Source organism: Budorcas taxicolor, chromosome 3 (assembly GCF_023091745.1).
Source record: "Budorcas taxicolor isolate Tak-1 chromosome 3, Takin1.1, whole genome shotgun sequence".
Taxonomy (NCBI): domain Eukaryota; kingdom Metazoa; phylum Chordata; class Mammalia; order Artiodactyla; family Bovidae; genus Budorcas; species Budorcas taxicolor.
The window spans coordinates 92492955-92513107 of record NC_068912.1 but is presented as its reverse complement, the minus strand read 5'-3'; the positions used below and the strand labels follow the sequence as shown (position 1 = coordinate 92513107).

General features: G+C 44.2%; 1 protein-coding gene across 3 annotated transcripts in view; it reads right to left on the bottom strand.

Moving 5' to 3' along the window:
* Positions 1–10017: 10017 nt before the first annotated feature.
* The window catches only part of YIPF1 (Yip1 domain family member 1), a 35947-nt gene continuing 25811 nt past the window's right edge, over positions 10018–20153 (bottom strand). For all 3 annotated transcript variants that reach the window (XM_052636869.1, XM_052636867.1, XM_052636868.1), the window contains one exon: positions 10018–10833. The gene's annotated coding sequence lies outside the window, so the exon portion shown is untranslated. The remainder of the gene's footprint in view (positions 10834–20153) is intronic.

Genomic DNA, 20153 nt, shown 5'->3' with positions numbered 1-20153 from the left:
CTGGGTTAGATTTCAAAGGAGAGAACAATGAAGGGAGAGGCAGATCCTTGAGGGAAAATCCACACAATACAAACAAAGTATGTAATCCAGACTTTGGAGGTGACCTTTTCTTCCTTTTAAACTGGCCTGAGTTGTTGCAAAGTCTGATTTAAACTTCTACCAGTGACACAGAGAGAGTAAAATGGAATTTGTAGGTGAAGGAAGGTGAGGCTACCTGGTGCCTCGTTTCCAAGTATATGAGGAAAGTGAAAGTCGCTCAGTTGTGTCCGACTCTTTGCAACCCCATGGACTATACAGTCCATGGAATTCTTCAGGCCAGAATACTGGAGTGGGTAGCCTTTCCCTTCTCCAGGGGACTTTCCCAACCCAGGGATCAAACCCAGGTCTCCCGCATTGCAGGCAGATTCTTCATCAGCTGAGCCGCAAGGGAAGCCCAAGAATACTGGAGTGGGTAGCCTATCCCTCCTCCAGTGGATCTTCCCGACCCGGAAATTGAACCAGGGTTTCCTGCACTGCAGGCGGATTCTTCACCAACTGAGCTATCAGGGAAGCCCTACGAGGAAAGACAGGATCAAAAGCAGGATATGTTCCTGGTAAGCAATAGGTAAGAGCTTGAGAGTCAGACAAATGCATATTTGAATCCTAGCACCTTGGTAATAGGTTAGTGTGAGCAAATCATTTATGCTGTTAGTGCACAGGTGTCCTCAACTACGAAAAGGAGGATAATAGTGTAGTGTACACTGTCCTTTCTTTCAATCTATCTACCTAGCTAAATGGAGCCCCCATTACCCACCTTCAGATAATGTGATAGTCATTAATACTGCTCACCAAGCATGGCAGGTCTCTTGTTTTTTAGGCATATAGTAGGATTATACTTCGGACAAGGCGATGGCACCCCGCTCCAGTACTCTTGCCTGGAAAATCCCATGGGCGGCAGAGCCTGGTGGGCTGCAGTTCATGGGGTCGCTAAAAGTTGGACTCAGCTGAGCGACTTCACTTTCACTTTTCACTTTCATGCATTGGAGAAGGAAATGGCAACCCACTCCAGTGTTCTTGCCTGGAGAATCCCAGGGACGGGGGAGCCTGGTGGGCTGCCGTCTATGGGGTCGCACAGAATCGGACACAACTGAAGCGACTTAGCAGCAACAGCAGCAGCAGTGAGACCTTCCAGAGCTCTTTTTCCTCTGGCACAGTGACCAACCCTACATGAGAAGTGCTCATTCCAACAACCCAGGGGCCTGAGTGACTACAGTGAACAGTTTCCCTGCCAATCTGTGGTGAACTTGTAACATGAGCAAGAAACAAAACTTCATTGTTTTAAACTGATGAAATCTTTGAACTTTTTTTAAAATTAATTTATTTATATTTGGCTGGGTCTTCCTTCCCATGAGAGGGCTTTCTCTAGTTGAGGCGAGCTGGGGCTACTCTTCGTTGTGGTGCCAGGCTTCTCATTGCTGTGGTTTCTTTTTGTGGAGCACAGGCTGTTGAGCATGGGCGCAGCAGTTGTGGCACATGGGCTGAGTTGCCCCGAGGCATGTGGAATCTTCCCTGACCAGTTCCCCTGCATTGGTGGATTCTTAAACACTGGACCATCAGGGAAGTCCGAATTGCTTAATTATTGTAAAATAATCTAACCTATACCAAATGATACAAATAGTAAACCAATAAATGCAATTACCTAATGAGCATAGGTTGAGTGTAGACCAGGCACTGTGCTGGGTCCCAGGCATGTAAATCAGAGTGAAGGTGCTACTGTCAGAGTTGCTTAAAATGGACATGGAATGCCATGTCTTCCATGAAGCCTTCGCTATCGAATCTCTCCTAAAAATTCCTGTAATTCCAGCATTCAATGAATACGTGTGGCCTTGAGTAGCACAGAAGAGAAACAGCAAACTTGAGAGCCAGACAATCCCACTTTCAAGTCCTAGCTTTGCCCCTGCCTTGCTGAGAAGGCTACAGATCTTGCTCTGGTTGAACACTTATTATTGATACCTATTGAATACTGCAAATCATACTATGTAAATTTAATGCTCACACTTGCCCTTCAAGATCAGTTTTACACACACACAGTGTGGTCCCAGGCACTTAAGTCTACATACATGTATACAGACTCTTTCTGAGGCAGCCAAGCGGAAAGTGAAACAAGGATTCACACCCACATCTGTGTGAAAATTTCAACTCTGTTATATAAAGAGTTTTTCACTCTATGGTTTGTTTATGTGCTTGCTCACTTTTTTTTTTTTTTTTGGTTTGAATATTTATGAAGGTTTGTACTTTTGTTCTCGGAGAAGGCGATGGCACCCCACTCCAGTACTCTTGCCTGGAAAATCCCATGGACGGAGGAGCCTGGTGGGTTGCAGTCTATGGGGTCGCTACGAGTCGGACACAACTGAGCGACTTCACTTTCACTTTTCACTTTCATGCATTGGAGAAGGAAATGGCAACCTACTACAGTGTTCTTGCCTGGAGAATCCCAGGGACGGGGGAGCCTGGTGGGCTGCCATCTCTGGGGTCGCACAGAGTCGGACACAACTGAAGCAACTTAGCAGCAGCAGCAACAGTACTTTTGTTCTAACCATTTCCTGTTACATTTTTAATCCCCTTTATAGAGGAGGGCAATTATCGATTTTTTTCCTCTTATGAGCAATATTATCTAGTAACTTCTTCTTCCTTCACTTCTTCTCCAGCCTCTGGTTGGAAGCAATATTTTGGTTAATAACTGTAAGGCGATCAGCAGGCTTTGTCTGCCTCTTACATATGTTCTCCCCATTCTCTATTTTGCTAGTTTTACTGTATATTAAAGACACATAAGCATTAAAAAATATATTCTCTCCATTATAACCATCAGTTATCATTAGTTACACAAGCAAATATATATTTAGTGCTCTTCTCTGGTGGCTCAGAGGGTAAAGCGTCTGCCTGCAGTGCAGGAGACCTGGGTTTGATCCCTGGGTCTGATCCCTGGGTCGGGAAGATCCCCTGGAGAAGGAAATGGCAACCCACCCCAGTACTCTTGCCTGGAAAATCCCAAGAACGGAGGAGTCTGGTGGGCTACAGTCCATGGGCATGCAGAGTCAGACACAACTGAGCAACTTCACTTTCACTTTCACCACCTGTTAAGTCAATGTCTCACTAGTCTGGTCGTCTGAAGTATGTTCCCTAGAAGGTGCCTCAGAAAGGTCATGAGAATCATCCCTGTGTTTTTCCATGCTGATAACGTTTTGTCTTTGGCCTTCATACCTGAAAGTCAGTGTTGCCGAATGTAAAATGCTTAGGTCACCCTTCCTTTCTTCAGGTATCTTAGACATACTGTTACTCCATAGTCTCCTGACATAAAGCGCTGTTGTCAAGTCTCGTCACAACCTGACTTTCTTTCCCTTATGAGTGAATTTGTCTTTTAGCCTAGATGCCCCAAGTATTTTTTTCTTTAAAAAAAATCCACCACTTTTACTATGTCTCAGTGTTGATCTGCCCTCACAGTCTTGAGTCTTTTTGTTTTTAGGGAAGTGTTTTTTATATACCTTTTTAAAAATGTACTTTTTCTCCTCCACTGCCCCATTATTCTTTTCCCTACATGGACATGTATACTACAAATTTAGATAGTAAGTCTGCCTATCTTCTTTATTTGTCATTTTCTCTTGAATTCTCAGTTCAGTTCAGTCGTGTCCGACTCTGCGAACTTTGCGACTTTTTGTGACTCTGAATTCTCAGATTTCTCTTATTCATTCTGCAATTTAATTTTCTTCTTTTCACTTTTTACTCCTTTAAGGCATTATCTGTTGTGCAAAAACTGTGTTAGTCTTATATTCCTTCTAGTTCGGTCTTCACTTGTGAAATGAGTTTTCCCTTTTATTTCCAATTCTTTACTGAGTTTGAATACCTAATTTTTGCTTTCTATCTCTGACTTGTGTTTGTCTTTCAAATCTTATACTATTTCCTTAGTTTACCTTTGCTCATTTTGAAATTACAATTTTTTTTTAATTTTTATTTTTACTTTATTTTACTTTACAATACTGAACTGGTTTTGCCATACATTGACATGAATCCACCATGGGTGTACATGCAATTACAATTTTTATCTGGTTTTGTGGGCATGTCTTTCTGGAACACTTTGATTTCATTAAGGATGTTTTTCTGCTCCATGTTCTCATTTTTCTTATAACTTCATTATGAGATTTGACTGCAGTCTCTCTGTTGTTCCTTTTTTTATATGAAATTAATTTTCCTGCATATTTAGCAGGGAGGAGTGAGTTAGGATGGCTTCGCTAAATTCCAAGGCTCTATAGTTCCTTGTCTACGTGTCCATTAAGTGTTCAAATGAATGGCTTCATACTTTCTCAGATCTTCTGGCCCTGTTCCCCTCCCCTATTCATTCGGCCTTCCCTTTCCTTTGTCCCAAATATCCCTGGCCTACCCTATTTGTAGTCTGTACCCTGCAGTTTCTAGTCTGGTATCCTGGAAAGACACTTTGGCTGGTTTTGAGGGTTCACAGCACCGGGGCTGCTCCAGCCTCTTCAGTCCTTACTTTGGACCCCTTCTTCTCATCAGCTGCAAACTGCGTTGTATAACCTCTCTCTCCCAGTTCCAGCTGCTGTTATTCTATTGGTCCTTTGTACTTTCCGGGGAGTACCTGTTGACTATTTTGGGGTTCTCTTTATTTTCAGATTTCTCAGACATTCTTGGTTCCCTCTCCTTCTCTCCACAAAAAAACGCTGATATCATGCAAGTCTTTGAGACATCAGCAGTTTCCACCTACACGAATTTTGGGGTTTGTGGTGCTATCTTATTTCCCAGTTTTGTTACAGATGTCCATAAAAGTTTTTGGTTTTGCTATCCCAGTTGCTCTATTTTTTGTTTGTTTTGCTTTGTTTTTAAGGAGGGAATTCAGGGAGATTTAAAAAATACCACTGCCATCTTCCCAGAATTCTTCTCTCTCAATTCTTTACACAATGCCAACCAGTGAAATCAGACAGACAATGGGCAAACCACCATCCATGATCTTTTCTAAAAGTAGAAGATTCTGAGATGTAATAGTTATCAATCTAAAATTCATTCTGATTTCACTTAGGGTGGCAGTGCGCCCAGCTAAGAAGCACTTCCCAGCCTCCCTTGCAGCTAGGGATGACCATGTAATCCAGTTCTGACCAGTAAGATACAAGCATAAGACAGCAGTGGGACTTTGGAGAAAGCTCACCAAAAGTCAGCTCAATTCAACTGGCCCCTTTTGCCCTTTCCCTTCTTTTCACCTGTCAAAAGCTGAGCTGAGCTGCAAAGAGCTGAGCTGCCAAGTATCTGTGTAAAGTAGTAAAAATGAAACTAATGGTCAATGATTGACTCATTTACTGTGACACTATAACCTAGAGACTAAACAGGAGAAAGTGCTGGCTCCCCACATGTTCCATTTTTCTCCCTGGCACAGTGCCAGGCAAGAGTCAGATGGACTAGTACAGATAATCAGGAGTGTCTCACTGCCGAAGGATCCCTAAACAAAAGGCTCCTGCCTTTTTCCATACCCGGAGGCAGGGAGAAGGGAGCAGAGAAGGGCTGAGAGTGGAAAAGTACTACACACTTAGAATGGAGGAAACATTTCAAGGCCACACACTGGTCCCCTTCCCTCCCCCTACCACCCCACAGCCAGTAAGCTCGTCTCTGCAGAGGCACCTAAGAGAGGCCATGGCTAGGTCCCCCTTCCTCCCACAGGAAGCCTGGGCTAAGGCTGGGGTGTTGGTAGAGTGAGGCCAGAGCCCTTGATTGCAGATCCCCTCAGAGGGTGCAGTGCACAGCCTCTGTACCTTCCCATGAAGCTGTGGGTAAAGCTTTGAATTAATAATTGCCTATGGCTGGGTCTGAAATACGACACATAGGTTTTAGGCTTAGAGCTGGACTCCTCACTTCCTCCACTTTGCTGGAAAAGGAAGCAGGCATATTGGGGTAAAATGGTAACAAATTCGTGCTAAAGCTTGCTGAACAAAAGAAGATAGAAGGCAGAGTCGGTGATGGCCTCATGGAGCAGCCATATCTTCAACTTCTATTTACATGAGAAAAATAAAACTGCTCATTTGTTTAAGCCACTGTTTTCCTGAGTTCTTTTACAACTGAATGCAGTTCTTAAGGGCTACATGGGGGTCCCAAGGGCAGTGGCTTCCTAAAGGGTGATGCTGGTTGGTTCATGAAGTTTTCAATGGTACTTGGTAGGTGAGAAAGAATAAACAATGTAGTCAGTTTTTCATAAAGGAAATTTATTCAAGTTTTTAGTACTGAGACTATGCCCTTCCAGATCCTTTGATATTATAATGTCCTCTCTTTCATAAGATGATGGTGCTAATTTACGATGCTGGTTATGTCTAAAATCCTTACTTAAAAATTAAATTCTGACCACTGTATAATGAATCTCTAAACATATTTTTGAAAAAATGTATTTAGGTCATATCACACTTAAAAATACTTAGTAGTAACTAATTTGCCCATCAAAATTGGATATTTATATGTGCCTGGAAAAAAACTCACTGTTTTTCTTTACTTGAACACTTATCACACTTCTGTGACCAGATGTGTGGTTTTCCACATTAAACAATTTTTACATTAATTGCCTGTAGTGCAGATCTACAGGTTAAGGGTCTTAATGCTAACTGCTAGCAGTGGGTCCCCAGGTTACCCACTGTCGTGGCAGTCTGACGGCAGATTGGAGAAGAATTTCCAGACACAGAGCATTTCAGAAGAGAGTGAGTTTATTAAGAACAAACAGCAGAGATGATGTGGGCGCTGAAAGCACAGAGGGCCAACCTCCTGAGACCAGGGAAAGTTGACCAGACACTGTTAGAACACCAGGCTGGCTCAAGGGAGAGCCAACGCTTTTTGTGGGTTAGTAGCCAATTTTTATAGCCTCAAGAAAAAGAAAATTCCTGCTGGAAGGTTAGCATTAGGTGATTGGTTAGGGTGCTATAAAGTGAGTACTAGGCTGGGCATTTTTGAATAATATGGAGCTTCTCAGGTGGCACAATGGTAAAGAATCCACTTGCCAAAGCAGGAGACACGAGACTCAGGTTTGATCCCTGGGTCGGGAAGATTCCCTGGAGCAGGAAATAGCAACCCACTCCAGTATTCTTGCCTGGAAAATTCCAAGGACAGAGAAGGCTGGTGGGCTACAGTCCATGGGGTTGCAGAGTTGGACATGATAGAGTGACTATGCACACACATTAGGTCAGGAAACTTGCTGGTGATGATCAGGGGACTTTTGGCAACAGTTATGAAGGAGCTCAGTCAATTTCGGAGGTGACCTAGGTTCTGGGCTCCCCTTCTTAGGCCTTGATGCAAGGCCTCGCACCTGTGGCCTTGGGATAGCCCTCTGCACCCATGACTTCTGCCTGACTCAGCTTACAAATTGGAGGTTCCCGCAATCCCCTCCTTGGGTTTGATAATTTGCTCACAGAACCCAGGAAAACAGTCAACTTACTATTGTTGGCTAATATACAACAGACATTTTAAAGGATGCAAATGAACAGCCAGATAAAGAGACACATAGGGTGAGGTCTAGAAGGGTCCCAGGTGCAGGAGCTTGTGTCTACCTGGATTTGGGGGCACACCACCCTCCCAGCACATGGATGTATTCACCAAACCAGAAACTCTCCACACCCAGTTCTTTGGGTATTTTTATGGAGGCTTCATCGCATAGACATGATTGATTAGTAACTCTGTTTCTTGTCCCTCTCCTCTCTATGGAGAATGGGGGTTAGGGATGAAAGCTCCAGGCTTCTGATCATGGCTTGCTTTCTTGTGACCAGCCCCATCCAGGGGCCCCCAAATCTCCTAATTAGAACCAAAAATGCTCTACTACCCAGGAAATTCCAAGAGATTTAGGAGTTCTGTCAGATACTTCTATAGCTCAAGAAACAAGGGTCTCAGGGGCTCTCTGTCAGGAACTGGTGCCAAAGACCAAACATCAGGAAAGAAGATTCTCCTAGTACCCCTATTCACAAGGGCTTTAGGGGCTTTTGTCAGGAACTGGGACAGAAACTGACATATATATATAAATATTATTTTACAATATGCTTCTGGTCTTCAATAAGAGAAAAATCTTGTCACTTTTGGTAAGAGAGAGGAAGGAGAGGTGACAGATGGCTTGTACAGGGGAATTCACAGGATCCACATGTGTAAGAATCACTGCCTTGGGCAGCAGAAGTTAAGTATTCAAGAAAGAGTGAGCCAGGGTACCAGTTCAGAGGGTGACTGCAGAGTATGAAGGCCAAGTTCTTTGAAGAGTACTTGAAGACAAAAGAATATTTAGCTGGAGAAAACTCAGGGGGCGCAGAATAGCCGCTTTCAAACATCTGAAGTTATCAAAGGGAAAGAAGCTTTGCCTCAATTTGAGAGCCCAGGGTTAGGGGTCAGACCAACCAGTGAAAACCGAAGAGGCCCTTCTCACAGCTTGAGCGGTTCAGGAGGAATGGCTGCCTTGGTGAGGCTGAGGCTGGTGACTCCTGAGTAGGGATCACTGGACCTTGGATCCAGTGATCCACAGGACCAGAGACCTTGTCTGTTTTGTTCACTGCCCCAGTACCTAGAAAGGTGATCAGCACACAGTAGGTGCATAATATATGTATATTTGTTGAATAAGGTAATGGGGGTGACATTCAGCATTTGATAGGTTTGCCAAGGTGACCTTAATCAGCTAAATGGTAGTCTGAATTTGTGCGCAGCTTCCTTTATCTCTGTGTTGCTCTCAATTGCTAAGTCATGTCCAACTTTTAGCTACTCCATGGACTGCAGCACGTCAGGCTTCCCTGTCCTTCACCATCTCCCAGAGTTTGCCCAAACTCATGCCCATTGAGTCAGTGATGCCATCCAACCATCCTCATCCTCTGTCACCCCTTTTCCTCCTGCCTTCAATCCTTCCCAGCATCAGGGTCTTTTCCAGTGAGTTGGCTCTTCATATCACGCAGCCAAAGTACCGGAGCTTCGGCTTCAGTATCAGTCCTTCCAATGAATATTCAGGGTTGATTTCCTTTAGGATTGACTGGTTTGATCTCCTTACAATCCAAGGAGATTACCTGCATTATCAGCCTTTTAACTCTAAATGCATCTTCGCAGTTGTCTCACAGACACATGACACAACACACAAATTCATGCAGAACTCTGGTGCTGAAGAGGACAACAGAAGCAAGGGCAATCAGCAGTCCTGACCTGGCAGACATCAGGTGTGGATGGCATGCGTTCTGAACACAAAGTATAAAAAAAGTGTCTCTGAGGTGTCACTGGCTTCTCCCTTTCATGAACTCTAGCCAGGAAGTAATGCCACCTGGAAGAGGCGCTCAAAGGGCTCTAAAAGAATTTTCCAAAATATGTATGTCAAAATAGGTAGTAGGTAAACATGTTCTGTTCTTTTTTAATATTTATTTACTTGGCTGCACCGAGTCTTAGTCACAGCACATGAGATCTTCAGTTGCAGCATGCTCACCCTTAGTTGAGGCATGTAGGATCTAGTTCCTTGACCAGATATTATCGAACCTGGGCCCCCTGCACTGAGAGCACAGAGTCCTAGCCACTGGACCACTAGGAAAGTCCTCGTAAGCACTGTTCAATACTTCAGTTCAGTTCAATTCAGTCTCAGTCATGTCCAACTCTTTGCGACCCCATGAACTGCAGCATGCCAGGCCTCCCCGTCCATCACCAACTCCCGGAGTTCACCCAAACTCATATCCTTCAAGTCAGTGATGCCATCCAGCCATCTCATCCTCTGTCGGCCCCTTCCCCTCCTGCCCCCAATCCCTCCCAGCATCAGAGTCTTTTCCAATGAGTTAACTCTTCGCATGAGGTGGCCAAAGTATTGGAGTTTCAGCTTTATCATACTTAGAGGAGGAAAAATTCTGATGTTCATTCTAACCCCAACACCCCAAAAGTTAGCACATGAAGTCAAGACTCCCAGCAGCACGCTGCAGGCTGACAGTAAAACATCAAAGAAGAAGGTGAGGTCAAAGTCATGAAGTACAGACACAGACATTATTATTATTATTTGCATTTTGTATTTATTTTGCAACCATTAGATTCAGCTGCCCACAGTCAGGTCACCAAAGACAAATTTTCAGACTCACTATGAATCCAAACCAAAGTTCACAGTTTGGCCACTTGAGGATGGCAAGGGGAGCAGAGGCTCACCTGGGTAATCTGTACACAATCCAAAGAAAAGTACCCCGGTTAGGATGGAACCATCTCAGGGATTAAGGGCGTGCCTAATGTGAAGCACACCAGGTGACTGTGAGAGACAAATGCCAGGCACCAAAGTAGCCTCCCACCCCCTTGTATTTCTCCCCAAATCAGCGCACAGTCACAATGACAATCAACAGCATAACGAAGAGCTGAATGACATGGGTCTCAACTCAACCACATTTAACTCTTGTTTGTTAAATAGGAGATTAGACTTCACTGTGGCACCACCCAGATGTGGGGTGTTGGGTCCATTCCATCCATCTTCCTGATGCCTTTGGTTGTTCTGCCTTTCTGCAGTGGATGCCATGTCCAAAAGAGCCACACTCCAAAACCCATCGAAGAGAACTGAAGAGTGAAAACAGTCACTCTCAAGACAAAGATTCCCCCGTACAGGAAGGATTCAGAGAGATAACTTCGACACCAGAGCAGTCTGCAGCCACCAGCTCGCCAAACCTAGAGCCTTGAGTCCTGATTTACAGGTTACAGGGAAGACTTACTGCTAGCTCGGAGATGACATTTTAAAGTTTTTCTCCATTTCTTTGGAAACCCAGTGACTTCCTTGGACACAGATCCCAAAGCTACCTTCACCCAGTCTCCTCAAACTCTTCTTTGTGATTTCTCTGTTTGGTGCTAGAGGAGAAAAGATAAAAGAAAATATGGAAGGGACTTTCCTGGTGGTCCAGTGGTTAAGACTCCACACTTCCACTGCAGGGTGCACAAGTTTGATCCCTGGTCATGGAACTAAGACCCCACATGCTGCACACACAGTCAAAAAGAAAATAAAAAGAAATATGGAGGGACAGAAAAAGATTCAGGAGCTGAGAGATGACTGTGTTTATTTAAACACCAGCTGGAATCAAGATTGCCAGGAGAAATATCAATAACCTCAGATATGCAGATGCCACCCTTATGGCAGAAAGTAAAGAAGTACTGAAGAGCCTCTTGATGAAAGTGAAAGAGAAGAGTGAAAAAGTTGGCTAAAAACTCAACATTCAGAAAACTAAGATCATGGTATCCAGTCCCATCACTTCATGGGAAATAGATGGGGAAACAAAGGTAACAGTGACAGACTTTATATTTTTGGGCTCCAAAATCACTCCAGATGGTGACTGCAGCCATGAAATTAAAAGACGCTAGCTCCTTGGAAGAGAAACTATGACCAACCTAGACAGCATATTAAAAAGCAGAGACATTACTTTTCCAACAAAGGTCCGTCTAGTCAAAGCTATGGTTTTTCCGGTAATCAAGTACAGATGTGAAAGCTGGACAATAAAAAAGGTTGAGCGCCAAAGAATTGATGCCTTCAAACTGTGGTGTTGGAGAAGACTCTTGCAAGTCCCTTGGATAGCAAGGAGATCAAACCAGTCAGTCCTAAAGGAAATCAACCCTGAATATTCATTGGAAAGACTGATGCTGAAGCTGAAGCTTCAATACTTTGGCCACCTGATGTGAAGAGCTGACTCATTAGAAAAGACCCTGATGCTGGCAAAGACGGAAGGCAGGGTGAGAGGGGTCAACAGAGGATGAGATGGTTGGATGGCATCACCAACTCAATGGACATGAGTTTGAGCAAGCTCCAGGAGATGGTGAAGGACAAAGAAGCCTGGTGTGCTGCAGTCCATGTTGTCACAAAGAATCAGACACGACTTAAGCAACTGAACAACAACAAGCATAAGGCTATACAGGGGACAATGGCAGGATATGAGGCAGGATAAGTAGATTAGGGATACATTGTGGCAATACAGGAGTCTGGGTTTTCTTCTTTAGATGACAGGAGACCAAAAAAAAAAACAACAACATTAGTTTTTAAGTAGAAGAGTGATGCACTCAAAGGCTCAGTCAGATTTATAAATTTTAAAGACCCTCATAGCTACATAACACATACTGGTGGCTCAGCAGGTAAAGAATCAGCCGGTAATGCGGGAGACCTGGGTCAATCGCTGGGTCGGGAAGATCCCCTGGAAGGGAATGGCAACCCATTCCAGTATTCTTACCTGGAGAATTCCATGGCTACAGTCCATGGGATCACAAATCGTTGGACACGACTGAGCTACATATAGGATAAATCAGAAGGAGGAAAAGAAATGAGACAGAGAAACCCATCAAACTATGACCACAGTTTGGATGTAAGATGGTCAGGTCCTGAGCGCTGGGCATGGTACTAACAGGGCAGATCTGAGAATATTTCCAAGGTAGCGTAGGCAAGTCCTGCTGACCGATAAGATGTGGACGATAAGAGGACGGAATCTACATTGATGCAGAGGTTTCTAGCTTGAGTGGCTAGGTAGATTTCTTTTTTTTTCAGCCATGCTTTGTGGCTTATGGAACCTTAGTTCCCCGACTGGGGATTGAACCTGGGCCCTCAGCAGTGAAAGTGCAGAGTCCTAGGCCCTCAGCAGTGAAAGTGCAGAGTCCTAACCCCTGGACCACCAGGAAATTCTTCCGTAGATTTCTTAATTTATCCAACAAATACTGATGGAGGACTCATGTGCCAGGCACTGGATACAATGATAATAAGGCAAACATGGTTCTAACTCTGAAGAAACTTAACAGTCCAGCAGGGGAAACTACAGGATAAGCAAATATATAAAACATAATTTATGCAAGGTACAATGAAAAGAGAAGTCACTTAGTAGTGTCTGACTCTTTGCGACCCTATGGACTGTAGCCCGCCAGGCTCCTCCATCCATGGGATTTTCTAGGCAAGAGTACTGGAGTGGGGTGCCATTTTCTTCTCCAGGGGATCTTCCCAACCCAGGGTTCAAACCCAGGTCTCCCGCATTGCAGGCAGACGCTTCACCATCTGAGCCACCAGGGAAGCCAGGTACAATGAAAGGGCATGATAAAGAATCAAACCTAGTCTGGAGTCAGGAGTGGATGGTAGTGCCATTCACTAAGAGAGGAAAATGTAAGAAGATCTAGTTGCCGGGCAGATGAGTTTAGTTTTGAACATGATGAATTTGTGGCATCTGTTGGTACACTTGGTCAAGGATTTGCAAGAAATGGGAACTGGAAAGAGAGGTAGAGATATGGTCAAACCCAGGAAAGATGAGGGAATGTGGCAGAGAGGGGTTCCTAATGCATGGCCTTCCTCCTAAGAGAATGAGCCAGGCCTCCCTGAGGACCTCATCAGGGGAAATGTCACAATCAGGGTTAGTATTTAAGCACACCACAAAGGTGATGCTGAGGCAGGGGAAATCTGCCTAAATCTACCTGCTCTAGAAAAAGGAAAAGTTGTCAATCAAATAGCTGTGAAAAGTAGTTGGAGAAGGGTGGATGGTATAATGTGATGGAAGGCCAGAACCTAAAGTCCTGACTGGCCTTCTGGTAAACATCGGCGTTGGGTTCTGAAATGCCAAGCAAAGGTAAGGACAAGCCAGCCCACAGGGAAGTCATGAAAAATTCTGTTTTTCTCATGTTTCTAGCCGTCTGTTCCAAATTAATGTCAAGACTGGACAACAACATGAAGACAGAAAATTCCCTCCTCCCACTGCTAACTGTTACTAGGTGGCCTGTGGGGCAGAGGCTGGAATTCCTGGCATTTAGGTTGAGGATAGTGAGTAAGATCCCTTTTGGGCCAGAAGTGGTCCATAATGTCACTACCAGCCAGGGCTCCTTCGCCACTGTCAGGCCTAAGACTTGGCCCCTGGTCACTTCTGGCCCCCACTGTGGCAGCCCCTCTGTGCCATGCCCTGCTCCCCTCCTGGCCCCATCCCTGCATCCAAGCGAGACAATGTCAGACAACTGCCTCATCTGAGGCATTCCAATCCGAAGTTCCCAAAGGCATGATTCTCTCTTTAACTTAGCAAGGCCTGCTCATCTGTGTGATGCAGGAGATATAAAGTTGGACTGTGGGGGACTTTCCTGATGGTCCCTGCTCTCAACACAGAGGGTGGGCCTGGGGATTCAGTCCCTGGCCGAGGAACTAGATCCCACACATGCTGCAACTAAGACTCGGAGCAGCCAAATGAATTAAGAAAGAAGCTGGGCTGTGAAGTCTGGGGAGATAAGGACCTGTCTCCATTATTCACGAGTGGCCCAGTCCTCAGTGAAGAACACGAGTTTCCAAGCAACTTGGCAAATGATCCAAGTTTTGAATGCCACGTGGTATGTTTATAATCCTCGCTTGTTCAAAATCAAGCTTTCCCCAAATGCCTGCTGAGTGCTGGGGCTATAATGGTAAATAAATCTCTGACCTCAAGGAACTCTCAGTCTATGAAATCACAGTTAATAAGAAAATGGCCATAAAAGAGAAACATACAAAGAGCTCTACCACAGCCCAGAGAAATAAGTAAGTAATATTATCTGGAGAAGTAAAGCAAAACTTCATCAAGGATAGAATATCTGAAGTAGGTCCTGAAGAATAAATCGGAGAATAAATAAGAAGTTTCCAAGCAGACAAGGGAGGAAACAGCATACTCCAAAACTTAAAAAAAAATCTTCAAAGATTTTATTTAAATTTTTAAATCTTTTTTATGCCATGCTGCACAGTTTGTGGGATCCTACTTCCCCAACCAGGGATTGAACCTGGGCCCTGACAGTGAAAGCACTGAGTCCTACCCACTGGACTGCCAGGGAATTCCCTTCAAAGGTTTTAAAGTAACATTTCCAGTAATTAAAGGTAGTTTGGAACTTTTGTTACTAGATCATTACGAGTGCACGGTGGATGAAACAGGTAAGTACTTCTGTGGTGGGTTTCCCAAGTGGTGCAGTGGTAAAGAAGCCACCTGCCAATGCAGGAGATGCAGGAGACTTAGGTTCATTTCCTGGGTCAGGAGATCCCCTGGAGGAAGAAATGGCAACCTACTCTAGTACTCTTGCCTGGAGAATCCCATGGACAGAAGAGCCTGGCGGGCTGCAGTCCACAGGGCCGCAAAGAGTCGGACACAACTGAGCAACTGAGCACACTCTTATGTGGCAGTCCAATTCTATCACCAGCGGTATCAGTGAGAAGTGAAATCCTCAACACAGGAGAAAGGAGATATGAATGTATGATAAAAGCAATTTCGTAAGAACTCTGTAGTACTGACCAGGAATTGGAAGTATCAGTATGAACTCACATATGTTCTATCAAGCAAACAACCATCATACACATTGGAAAGGCCTGAAAACAATGACCAAGCCAATTGCAATGAACAGCAGTAGCATCCAGATTGTGACCTGAAAATGCTATTTCGCCACTAAATGGAACCAGGAGTCCTTAGAGAAATGGCCCAGTCTGGATCTGGAACACAAAAAGTTCAAAATGAGCCGAGAACAGTTGGTTATAACAGACAGCAAAGCAGTTAAGAGAGACTCCTAGAATTGTGCCAACAAGACCCAGGGGCCAACTGGCGTCCAAATATAGGACAATCTGAGCATCAATAAGCATAATATTTACAATGGCCTGAAACTAATTGGTCATTGCTGCAGAGTCCTAGTGAGCCAACTACAATTTTGAAAGCAGGAAAAAAAGAAAAAAATCATTTATCTTGCTTTTCTTATACATAAACTGTATCAATGGACACCCAAACAAATGAAAGGAAATTTTTATTAAAGAAATATTCTAGTTAATAAAGAAAGAAAGATAGAATTGAAATATCACTGTTTTAAAACCCCTACTGATTCAGTGAACCTAAGCATAGCTTATTAATGGCTCCTAATATCAAAAAGAGAGATAATTGGACATTATGAGTTTATGGATGGAAGAATTTACAGCACACATCAAGTAGTCTTGCCAAAGAAATCATATCTGAATCTGATCAATCCTTTAGATACAACCATCAATTCACAGAAAACAGAGGACAAAGTTATATGTTAAATGATACCACGGAGAAACAATCAGCAAAATCCACGATAAATGAGCTTTCAACAAATAAATGGCAAAAGGAAAGAGAAAGAGAGAGATGGAACAGAACTCTATAATTTAAAAGGCATTTAAAGGCAATTATCCTGCAACTTAAAAGGAAAAAAAAAAGGCATTTAAGGTGCCTTCCCTGGTGGTCTAGTGGCTAAGACTCTGCATTCCCAATGCAGGGGGCTTGGGTTTGATCCCTGGTCAGGGAACCAGATCCCATATGCTGCAATTAAAACATCCTGTATGCCGCAAAGGAGATCAAAGACCCTGCGTGCTGCAATGAAGACCCAGTGCAGTCAAATAAATAAATACATAATTTTAAAAATAAATAAAAGGCATTTAAGAGATATACTACGCAACTGCAATATGAAATTCAAACACTGAATGTATTTGATATTAAATAATTATGATTTTTAAAATGTGATTACAGTACTATAGCTAGGTTTTACAAAGAGTATGTGTGTGTGTGTGTGTGTGTATACATATTTTTTTAAAGATTGTTTTAGCCTTTTATTTTATGTTTATTTTTGGCCACACTATATGGCTTGTAGGATCTTAGTTCCCTGACCAGGGATCAAACCCAGGTTCATGGCATTGAAAGTACAGAATCCTAACCACTGGACCACCAGAGAAGTCTCTGAAAAGAGTATCTTTTATAGATACAGAATATAAATGTTTATGTATGAAAGAACAGGATGTTCTAGATTTGCTTCCAAACCATACAGGGGAAAGAGATAGAGAATATATGGGTATATGAATGAGACAAGACTGGCTGTGAGTTGACAACTGTTGAAAGTAAAAGAGGGGAGGGGTACTTAGGGATTCATTATACTATTCGGTCTATGAGAGTGAGAGGAGATGCCAGCTTAAAACTCAACATTAAAAAAAACCAAGATCATGGCATCCAGTTCCATCACTTCATGGCAAGTAGAAGGGGAGAAAGTGGAAACAGTGACAGATTTTTTTTTCTTGGGCTCCAAAATCACTGCAGACGGTGACTGCAGCCATGAAGTTAAAAGACACTTGCTCCTTGGAAGGAAAGCTATGACAAACCTAGACAGCATATTAAATAGCAGAGATATCACCATGCCAACAAAGGTCATCCATATAGTCAAAGCTATTGTTTTTCCATTAGTCATGTATGGACGTGAGAGTTGGTCCATAAAGAAGGCTTAGGGCTGAAGAATTGATGCTTTAGAATTGCTGTGCTGGAGAAGACTCTTGAGAGTCCTTTGGGCTGCAAGGAGATCAAACCAGTCAATCTTAGAGAAAATCAACCCTGAGTATTCACTGGAAGGACTGATGCTGAAGCTGAAGTTTCAATACTTGGGCCACTTGATGTGAAGAGCCAACTCACTGGAAAAGACCCTGATGCTGGGAAAGATTGAAGGCAAAAGAAGAAAGGGACGGGAGAGGATGAGATGGTTAGATAGCATCACCAACTCAGTGGACGTGAATTTGAGCAAACTCTGGGAGATAGTGGAGGACAGAGAAGCCTGGAGTGCTGCAGTCCATGGGGTCACAACGAGTCGGACACGACCTAGTGACTGAACAACAGCAACACGTTTTCCACTAAATAAATCAAATAAAAGAATAAAAAGTTATTGTGCTGACCCACTTGCCATCGCAGGTTCTTCCAATTTTCCTCAAAGAAAGGGAACAAAGAAGAAAACTGAGAAAGAAATAGCCCAGGCATTGAAGATGGGTTCTCTGGGAAGGGACACTGCAGACGTGGTGTGGAAAAGAATGAGGGGCTGTAAAAAATAGTGTTAGCTATGCTGTGAAATCATGCAGTGTGGATGCTGTGTTAAAGGGGATTATAGCACTGAGTTAAAGCTGATTTCAGAATAAAAGAATGGATGGAAAAACATTTGAAGTTTTGGCTTATGAAATGAACTCTTGACGTGAGTGAGTGAAAGGATAATTGCATATAAACCCTGGGTATCAAATCAGGAGGGTTTTAATTACAAAGGAGTTTCCTGAAGCCCTCTGTTCATCTCTTAACAAAGCCCATATCACACAGCAGTATAATTATATGCCAGTCGCCCTCCTCTGGATAGAACCACTTGTCATTGCCCCGGGAAGGCAGTCCCAGTCTGGATACGGGCCTTCAGACACTCCATCCCTCAAGCCAAAGTAAGATTCCCTAGGTCCACCAGGGTCCTGGCTCAGAGAAGAAATGGCACAGGCTCTAAGGTGATGTTCTGTGCTTAGCCTCTCAGTCATGTCCAACTCTTTGTGACCCCATGGAGCCCGCCAGGCTCCCCTGTCCATGAGGATTCTCCAGGCAAAAATACTGGAGTGGGTTGCCCTCTTCCAGGGGATCTTCCTAACCCAGGGATTGAGCCCAGGTCTCCTGCATTGCAGGCGGATTCTTTACCATCTGAGCCACCTGATAAATATATATAAAACAGGAAGGAAAGAAGAAAGTAAAATATTCTTTAAAATATCCCAGTGACTTATGTAGGGGTAGCATCCCTGATTACAAGTAATCAGAGGCTCCTCTATGATCCTCAGGTTCCAGGGAGAGAAGGGGTTAATGCTCTCCCAGCAATTCCTTTCAGGCTAAGCCCTCTGATCCACAGATTTACATGAGGAAGGTTATCTGCAAGATAAAAAGTCATTCCTTTTCCTGAAAGCTGGGAGTCCAGAGATTACAGTGGGAGGCACAGTCAGCTCATAAATCTGCAGGGCTCAAGGCTCCGGGCAGCCCTTCTCATTGACAAAGCAATTGATGCTTCTGCCAGGGAGGCTAAAGAAACTGTCTGTCACTATCTCATTTAGAGACTTGACACCAGCACCCTTCGATGGGTCAGCTGGTAGAGCAGAGGACTGAGAGGTGACTAGAGGCTAGACACCCAAACGGAAACGCCGACACCCACGTTTACAGGTGTGAGTAAAGCCCAGAGACACTGAACCTGTGAAAGTCAGGATGGGAGGTCAGCAAGGGCCCTGAAGGCTAGGCTCTTCCCAGATGCCAGCTTCTGACTCTCTCAAGGTTGACAGCACCTGGGACACTTGGTCTGGAGACGTCATAACCAAACTGTATGGAAGGAACTGAAGTCCCCCGGCCAGGAGCAGGCTGCAAGAGCCCCTCTGCAGGTTGATGTCAGGTGTTCCGAGGCAAGGCAGACAGCCAGACAGCTATGTGTCCTCCACCTCTGTCCCTCTGCAGCTGAGCTCAGGTTTTCTTGTTTGAGGTGATGTGAGTCCACAGCACATCTCAGTGTCTCAATGAATGGCCTGCATCTTCACTCTCCCAAAAACCACAGGAAACCGACTGCTCGTTTCAGAAAAACGGGCAATCAATTGCTTCTGCTCAAGCAAGACCGTCTCTGTGAAGTCTTCCCCCAGGCCAAGTGAGTCAGTGCTTCTGTGCTCCCACAGTGCCTATCAACTAACAGCTTGGCCATTGCACTTCTCACATAGCCTGGCCCACTGCCTGGACCTTATCTGATGAGCTGTTTTACCCATGGACCAAGGTGCCTTCAGGCAGACTGTAGCTGATTTTCTATGTCCCCAGTGCCTCAAATAAACTTCGAGTGAGAGTGTAAATGGAGATCCAGGACACAGCAAGCCAAGACACCTCTGGGTAAAAGCCCATATCCTGACTCTTGCCTGAATCCTACAAAGTCACCTCCATCTACTCAACAGTAATGAAGCACTTGCTCTGTCCGTGCCAGGTGGGCATTAAGCCAAGACCTGGGAGTGTGAGTGAAACAAGAGTCCCTTCCCCGTGGACCTCAGATCCTGCTGAAGCTTTCTCTGCTAACAGTTAATGGAGTCCATTTGCAGGATGAGCTGGACAAGCATGCAGACAATTAAACAGTTATGCAAGCAAGCTACCACATGCTCCTTCTAAGGCAGTGGGTGCCAAAAAACAACCCACTGAGGTAGTGGAAGGAAAATATTAGAACGTCTATGAATATTTCTCTTTCATCAAAAAGTAAGGAATTAAGCTTTAATAGTTACTACATGGATTGACAACAGTCTTTGCAAGTGCTTTAAATATACACCTATCACTGCAGGTATGTGCCTGTGGCAGACAGACTCCAAAAAGAGGGGAAATATGTATATGTATAGCTGATCCACGTCGCTGCATGGCAGAAATTAA